The 8,842-nt window shown below is 36.9% G+C and overlaps 1 pseudogene; it reads right to left on the bottom strand.

Moving 5' to 3' along the window:
• Nucleotides 1–93: 93 nt before the first annotated feature.
• LOC101578111 lies at nt 94–2,360 on the bottom strand (annotated as a pseudogene).
• Nucleotides 2,361–8,842: the final 6,482 nt, after the last annotated feature.

The raw sequence follows: 8,842 nt of genomic DNA, 5'->3' as shown, positions 1-8,842 counted from the left end.
TAGTTAAGTGTAGATCTTATAAAATCTTCTTTATAGTGTTGCTGTAGTCAAACGACATCCAGGACACAGTGACACATAAGTGAGCCCCACTCTTCAGTCATATTCGGATAAGTGAATGGTTACTTTCTTGTTGAGTCTTTTCCAGTTTAATTTTTTCAGCTTTCATGATGAACTTCTTGGAGCCTCTCTTCCTCTCCCACGGCTGATTGAGCTTGGCTTATCTATCTACCAGAATCTTCTGCCAGTATCTCTGTTCCTGATCACCAGAAAGGACCTCGAGTTTCCAGTTGTACTTCTTTTTAATCACAGTGTGGACATTCTTTAGTGCCTGGGCTGCCTCTGGTTTTTAAACCTAGCTTGACATTCTGTGTCTCCTTCTAGCAGGTCAACATATACAACTTCTGAGATTGTCGCCAGCATATCCCAGACTTGCTTCCGGCCAGGTAGATGTTCTGACCTACTGACCTTCTCAATGGCTGCACTCATGAACTGTGGCCCTGGTGGGCTCACCTTCTCCTGAGGGTGGTGCTCTGGACCACTGGCTTCCCCATTCTTCACTGCAGCCCTACTGACCACTGTGCTGTCTGTTTCCATTTCTGATTCTGATTTTATTTGGGATATTGTCTTTTTTAAGAAGCTATGTTGGTTTTTTGCAGCACCAAATACTCCTTTTTTCAATCTATCCATTCGTTCTCGGATAGGACCTGCAAAGGTATGACTTCTTCTCCCATTTTATGTCTTTCTTTATGTTTTTTCTTGTGCTTCCTCTTGGTTTTTAATAGGGAACCTTCTTTGATATCTCTAATATTTTCCTTTTCTGTAGAGAATTCTAAATCTCTGTTCTTTTTCAGAACTTCAGAAGCCTCTTTTTAAATGTCTCTGTAAACTGTTTTCTTAACTTTTGACTTGGGAACCAGGCTTTCAGCATCTGCAGGGCTGTTTCTCTTTCTTCTCCAGTCTCTCATCAGATAAGCTGGACACCTCGGTTTTGTCTCGCTTTTGCTTTTTCTTAGTTTGCTTTTGGGGTTCTGAACTCTCTGTTTCAGAGCACTTGTAGCCAGTCCCAGCGCTTTTCACTTTACATACACTCTCATTGCTTGTGTCCATACTCGCCTCCTTTCTCTGCACATTGTCTTCTTTCTTCATCCCCCGCCGCTTTTTTTTTTCTTTTTTCCCTCAACTATTCTTAAACCAGGAATGGGCTTGTTTTTTACTGTTTTAGGAAATACGCCAAGTTTTCTTGGTGCTTCTTCTGGTGGGTTGTTAAGAAACTCAATAGGGATTTCACTGACCTTATCAGACCCAAAAGCTACAACTCTTTACCTTGGTCTTAACCATCCAGCAGAAAAGTATAAAAATGAAATATAAGAAGTAAAGACATGCTGTTATGTGGAGCTGTAGGGGACTCAGGTCAACAATTTCTGACATTATTTTTGCCAGTCAAGTGGAAGACCCAATACTATTATGGGCTACGGGACTCTTTTAGAATATTTTGCTGAGTTAACACATATATAATTTTCAAATAATGGAACTTAACAAAAAAAGGGGATAAAATGAATGTCCATTTTGTATCTGTGTATTCAAAATGGTTAAGATAGATATATAGTTGCATTCTCTTAATGAATAGAGGGATTTATTCTAATAGTGTTTGTAAATAGGATATCAAGTTCGCATCTTGTACAGCAACTAACCACTAGGAAGAATGTATGCAATGTGTTAATTATTGAAACTGTCCTGCCAATTTCATTTGAAACTGTTTCATCGCTATTTGTTTCTCAATAAAATTATGGAGAAAAAAAAAGGAAGAGAAACTTAGTAGGTTTTGCAGCCTGTTCTTTTGTTTCAAATTCCACAAAGGCAAATCCCTTTGGGTCTCCTGTAGATTTATAATGTGGTATAATTACATAAACAACATTGCCATGTTTCCCAAATACTCTTTCATCTCAGCTGTGATTAACATTTTTAAGAATTAATTCCATATACACAGTGCGCTCATCCTCATCCTCATCCTCTGGTCTTTCACCCAGGGGTTTTTTTCTTCTGATCCTGGTGCCATCTAAGTCCAACTCAACAACATCTGAGCTTTTCAATGCTCTGGCTATTAACTTGCCATCAGTAGTCAACTTTTTCATTTTGTTAAAAGATACCAGAAGGGAGATGTCAACATATCCATCCATCTCTAGATTTTTCTATCTGCTCTTGAAGAAATCTGTCCTTGCGAAGATTTCCATCCCCAAATCAGAAGTCTACTTGCTTGGTGATATCAGCAAGAACCTGCTTAACTCTGGAACATTTCTTCTTTTCTACTTCCTTCTTTCAGGGCTGTCTTCCATGGTTTGATGTCCACCTTCAGTTTCCATTCTTTGCTCACTTCCCAAAATACAGGTCAGAGGCTTATGTTCTTCAGCCCTTTCCTGATCCTAGAGTTGAGGTTATTTCACATCATACAATGAGCAACACCACTCACTCATCTTGCTGTTGATGTTTTGGAATTTCTTATATAACAGATTCTTGATATGAATACTTCACCAAATAGTCTACAGATATTTTCTCCCATTCTTCAGGTTGAATATTACTGATTTTTCTTTTTTTTTCTGTCCAAAAATGTCTTAGTTTGATAAAATCACGTTTGTCTATTTTTGCTTTTGTTGCCTACATGTTTGGATTCTTATGAACATGTCATTGCCTGTGCCAGTGTTGCCACGCATTTTGATCTAGTATTTTCATAGGGTAGTTTTCAGGTCTTAGGTTTACATTTGTGATGCATTTTGCAATGCCTTTTTAAAGTGGTGTGACCTTGAGATCGCATTTCTCTTTTTTTGCATATGGATATCAGCTTTCCCAGCACCATCATCCTAGTTGAAAATTAAGTGGATGTAGATGTGTGGATTTATTTTTTATGATTTTTATTCAGTTCTATACATCTGCTTTTATATTATGTTGTCTTGGTAATTGTAGCCTAGTAGTGTGTCTCCATATCAGGTATTGTCATGTCTTTAGCCTTGTTCTGTTTTGGGTGGGGTTACTTTGGCTTTCAGGGTCTTTTGTGCTTCTATATGAATTTTTGTATTTTTTCTAGTTCCTCAAAGAGTGCTATTGGCATTTTGTCGGGTACTGGCTCTTTTTATAATGACAATGTCCAAGCTACATCTTCCCCTGGGCTTTCTTTTGAGTATTAGTTTATCTACTTGGGATTTCTATTTGAGTTTATCCAGATGGATTCAAATTTAATATTCTTCAAGTGAACTCAAAATCATCAGCTCAAGACAACTTCCCTTCCAGTGCTCCTAAGAGTAAGTGACTAGCACCATGCACTCAGCACTACGTGTAGAGACCTAAGAGTCCTCTTCATTTCTCCTTCTTCCTTAACCTCCATTGCACAGCACACGTAAATATCACTGTATATGCTTTGGATAAGACCTGACTCCTCTGTCCACCATAGGGAACTTGCCTCAGCACCAAAGTTGTCATCAGCAAGTGCAGGATATTATGGAGGTGAGAAGCTAGGGCAAGGAAGTTTGCAGATCCCAGGATGACCAGCGACATCTAGAGACATCTGAGAATTTACACCAAATGTTTCAAGGATTTTGCTCACTGAGGAGCAAGACTGCCAGAGAACTCTGACCACAGATGTTTATTAAAATCTTTATGCCTAATATTCCTTTCCTTTTTTTTTTATCAGAGAAGAAGACCATGTAAAATCATCCTGGGAAAGCATTCTCTGGAGGATAGGACTTTTGATAGCAGTTATATGCATAGACTATTCCAAAAGGTAACATTATTTTTAAAAAGTAGTATTTACCAAGTTTAATTCAAAACACTTTATGTCGGTTAGGAACACAGCAAGAAAATAGAATCTGTGAGTTACCCCTAATACAACAGAATGTGATATGAACAACTGTGAAATCATATTTTTCTTTAGCTTTATCCAGCCTGCAAGTAATTTCCATCAGACTGAGAATGCTCCCAAAGTAATTTCCTGGTGTTGAATTATCTTAGATAAGTGATATCTACACCTTTCAAAGGATGTTTAGAGGCAAGTCAAATATCCTTCAGTTTAGTGCACTTAAAAAACAGCCTTTTGGGTGGGCCAGATAGCTCAGTGGACTGAGGCACCTGCTTAGGCAGGTGCAGCAACTGGGGTTTGATCCCTCATGTGCCATGCTGGCACTATCCCCGGGGTGCTGAGATGGCAATTGAGACTGGGCATGGTGAGTGCAAACCTGTAATCCAAGCACTTGGGAGGCTGAGAACAGGAGGATCACTACTAGTCCAGTCTGTGTAGTGAGACCTTGTAAAACCTGTGCTAAAAATACACAAAAATAAAATAATATACAGCCATTTCACAAAGGAAATTTAAACAATAGCTGTATGTTTTCTGATTATGTGAAGTCTGCCTTTTGTCAACTGAACCTTTTAATGTGAATGTGAGATATTTAACATATTGGTAAAATGTACTTTTCAAAGCAGTAAATAGAAATATCTGTACTAATAGTGTTTGGACAGGATATTATGTCTGCATCTTGTGCTATGAATGATTACTACAAAGAACAATATGCAATGTATTAATTGTTGTAACTCTCCTACCAACCTGTTTTGAAGCTGTCACATTGCATTTTTTCTCAATAAAATTAATAAAAAACCAAAGCAGTAAATAATTCTCAAGGAAAAATAAAAAAGTATAATTGATTTTGTTCAAATTCACTAATTAATAAAGGAATCAGATGTTAGTATTGGTTTAAACAATATTTTAGAAGCTAGAAAAAATTTCTGGATTAGTTAGTAAACTGTTTAATGTATAGCAGCAGGTCATACATTTTTGGAACTGTATTTTATCAAGCAGATATATACAATTTAAGTAATTTTACAAAGTCTAGGATCTTTTATCAACAGTATAAAGTACATTTATGTAGGCAACTCTTAAGTTGCTGTTGGTCCTACATGATTCTGAAAGTATGTGCATACAGCCTTTTCTCTTAATTTCTAACTTTCAGATAAATTTCTTTCTTTTTATGTATTTAGTACAAGGGCTACAGGGTCTCACTATGTAGATCAGACTCATAGTGATCCTTCTGTTTTCAGCCTCTGAAGTGCTGGGATTGCAGGTGGATGCTACCACACCCAGTCTCAATCTTGGTCTCAGTACACCCAGAGGATGGGGCTGCCATGGCAGGCCGGGGATTGAATCCCAGCCCCTGTTTCTTCCTAAGCAGGTGCTTTAATCCACTGAGTAAAGTTCTTTACATATTCCTTAAGACTTTTGACTCAGTCCATTGCTATGACTCGAAAGTATGTAGAAGTGACCCACCTATGCATATCTTTCTCAGTTATTCCTGGTCTCCTATCTGGTTAGTGGCTGCATAGTTCTGGGGAACAAGAAAGCTTTCTTTGCCACAGAACAGAGAAAAATTGGTGGAACAGTCACATTAATGGGTGTTTTCACAGATATTTCAGTTTACCGTGAAGCTCCAGGTTCTTACTTCTCATGAACAGGAATGATCAAAACACAGAGGCTAAATCTTTTGGGCGAGTTTGCAATATTTCAAAATGATGAGCTGCTCATGGGGGTCTGCTTGTTTTTTCATCAATTAATAAGTTAAATAAAACATTTGACATCTATTCATCTTATATCTCTATGAAAGTCATATTGTAACTTTTTGAACTTTACATTTGACATGGTGTTATTAATAATTATCCTGGAAAAAAAAAACTGGGGCTTTCTCAGGAAAACTAGTCTGTATGGTTACTTTAAGGATAAGAAATGCTTGAAGGAACTCAGGTTATCAATCCTGCAGATGGTAAAGTTTGGATATTTAGCTGGATTTGAATGAAAAATTTCATGCTATTTGGGTATTTGGGAAACCTGGAGAGATAGTTGTACAGTTTCTATGTACCGGAAGAGATAGTAATGCAGTTGGCAATTGCATCCTTAATTCTTAGGATGTGGAAATAGATCGAGAGCAAGGGCTAACTGGGTCACTAGTGAGCAGGTCTATCATATTCTTATCCCACTGACTTGTAATCCGGGACCTAGGAAATGTGTCTGGGAAAACTAATTCTACCAAAAAAGTCTAGGGATAGTTCATGGTCTTCCTGTGTAGCCATGGGTTAGAACTCTGATGTTTGTTTCTAGGTTTCTAAGCTGGTGTTCATCCTACCATGTCCCCGCTGAATTTTTTCACTTTGTCTTTGCAGTTGGGTTTTGTTAAGTATAGCTTTGGTCTGGAGTGTCCACCAAACCCTTGGGCCTCAGGAGGACACTGCTGAGAAGTAATAGCAGCGTTAGTAGCTAAGGCCTTCTGGGAGGTCCTCGTGTCACTGAGGGAGTGCTGTGAAAGAAAGCTAGTAGACCCCAGGCTTCTTTTATCATTGCTTTCTGGCCAAGAGCTAAGAAATTTTGTTTTACCATTTGTTCCTGCCATGCCATGGAATGCGGGCTCAAAACAAAAAGGACAACTGGACAATGGATGGAGACTTCTAAAACTGTGAGCCAAAATGTACCTCTTTTTTATGCTCATTAGCTCATATTTTATTATTGTGATAAAAATTGAATAAATTATACATGTATGTATGGTTAAATAACACTATGGCAGGCCATTGCTTTAGATTTCCACAAGGACCCTTTAGACTAGACCAAGTTGAAATAGAGTCACTCATGCGGAGTACCACATAATCAACCTGAAGCTTTAAGGAAGCAGAGAAATTCCAAAATAGTTTTCTTGAAAGCGAGAAATTTTGGTCTGCCTTGTCAGTGTAACAAGGTAGTCCCCTCTACATTAGTCCATTCAGAAAAGATAACCTGAGTAATTTGATTTCAACCAATTAGTTATTTTGCTATTGAATTCTCTTCTTCAAAATCATTTTGTATTTTCAAAAAGAGAGCTCTCTGTTTTATGGAGTGGATTTTTGCTCTATTCATGAATCAGAAATAGGAGTCCTTACTAGGACTTAATTAAGTTTATTTTAATTTTGTCTTCTTTTCCTCATTTAAAAATTTTTTAAGCATTTTTAAAAATTAATTTTATTGGTATTATTTTCATCTACATAGTGATCATATTCATCATGGGGCATTTGTCCCCATATATATCTGGATTTTCCCCCCTTCCTCTTCCCTCTCTTCAACCTTTCTTCCCCTTCTTATTTATTTTTTTATTTTAATTTAATACAGGGTCTCACTACATAGGTCTGACTTGTGGTGATCCTCGTATTTTCAGCCTCCCAAGTCCCTTCTTATTTCAAAATCTTTGTTTTCATTTAGTCTCTTATTCTTTTCCTTTCTCCCACCCCTTGCTCCTCTTACAATGCACATTTTTTCCTACTTTCCAATATCTATCATTTATTTTAGTCTTTATTTATATTTTTAGTTTCTCACACAAGAGAAACAGTATGATATTTAAACATGACTTTCCCTGTTATTCGCTTAAAAGTATGGTCTCAAGGTGCATCCATTTACCTAAAAATGTCTCAAGTTTATCCTTCTTTATGCCAGACCAATTCTCTATATAAAAACCACACTAAAAAAATCTGTTCATGAGTTGGATGGGTTTCTGGGTTCTTACCAAAATTTAGCTGTTACAAATTGTGCTGCTATAAACATGGGTGCTTATATATCATTGTCCTATGATACTTCTAACTCATTTAGGAAAATATCAAAAAGAGGAATAGTTGAATGAAATGGAAACTCTAGTTTTAGGTTTAAGTGGTCTCTATACTTGTTTCCATATTGGTTATATCAACTTAAATTTCTAACAACAGTATAGAAAGGTTCATTTTCTTTTTTTAGAAAACAAATTAAGTTTACTGGTACAATTTATATATACATAATGATCACAGTCATCACAGGGAACTTGTACCTGTGCACATTGTAGTTCCTCTTTTTCCCCAATCCCTAGTTCCCTCCCCTCCCTTTAGCTCTTCTTATTCCTTTTATTTACAAAGCTTTGTTTCCATTTTATCCTCATTTTGTCTTTTTCTTTCCTTCCGCTCCTTATTTCCCTTTACCTTTCAAACAATTTCTTCCTATTTCACAATATGTATTATATATTTTGCTTTTTATTTGTTTATTTATTTATTTTTTACAGGATCTTATTATGCAGCTCTGATTCTGAGTGATCCTCCTGTCTCAGTCACCCCACTGCTGGGGTTACAGGTGTGTGCCACCATGCCTGATTCAGAGCCATCATGGCATGTGGTACTGGGGGTTGGTACCATGGATAGGTACCAGGAATTGAATCCAGGTCTTTGTGGTTGTCAGAAAAATGCTTAGACTGCTGAGCTACCTCCCAGCCCCTGTATTTTTGTTTTCATTTGTGCCTTCAGTTTTTCAGACAAGAGAGACAGTGCTTTATTTATTTATTTATTTATTTATTTATTTATTTTGCTCAGAATGCCTTCAGAGCAGGTTTGGCTGGCTTGAGTTGTGGGGATCGAACATAGCAAACTGAGCCTGACTGCTTTGTTGAAGCAGCCACTTAAAGAACTGAGCTCAGGGGCAGGCCCCCCTACATGTGTCTAATTTATTTTATTTAAGAATATTGTCTCAAGTACCATCCATTTAGCTATAAATATCTCAAGCGCATCCTTATTTATGGCTAAGTAATACTCCATTTTATAAAGCCATGTATATTTTCTTTATTTGAAAATTATTTTATTTAATTTTGAAGAGTAAAATCAATAGCAAAAAGAAATAGCAAAACAAAGACAGAAACAGGGTAGCATACAATAATACATGTACAGATTTTCAAAAAAAGAATAGCTAATTAATAATGCTTGTTATATTATCTACTTTCACCATCAAATTTGTTGCTCAGATTAACAGACATAGTTATGCAATATTGGAGAA

The sequence above is a fragment of the Octodon degus genome, unplaced genomic scaffold, assembly GCF_000260255.1.
Source record: "Octodon degus isolate 3935 unplaced genomic scaffold, OctDeg1.0 scaffold00048, whole genome shotgun sequence".
NCBI classification, from domain to species: domain Eukaryota; kingdom Metazoa; phylum Chordata; class Mammalia; order Rodentia; family Octodontidae; genus Octodon; species Octodon degus.
Note: the sequence above shows the minus strand (reverse complement) of the source record. Positions and strands in the feature narration are given on the sequence as shown.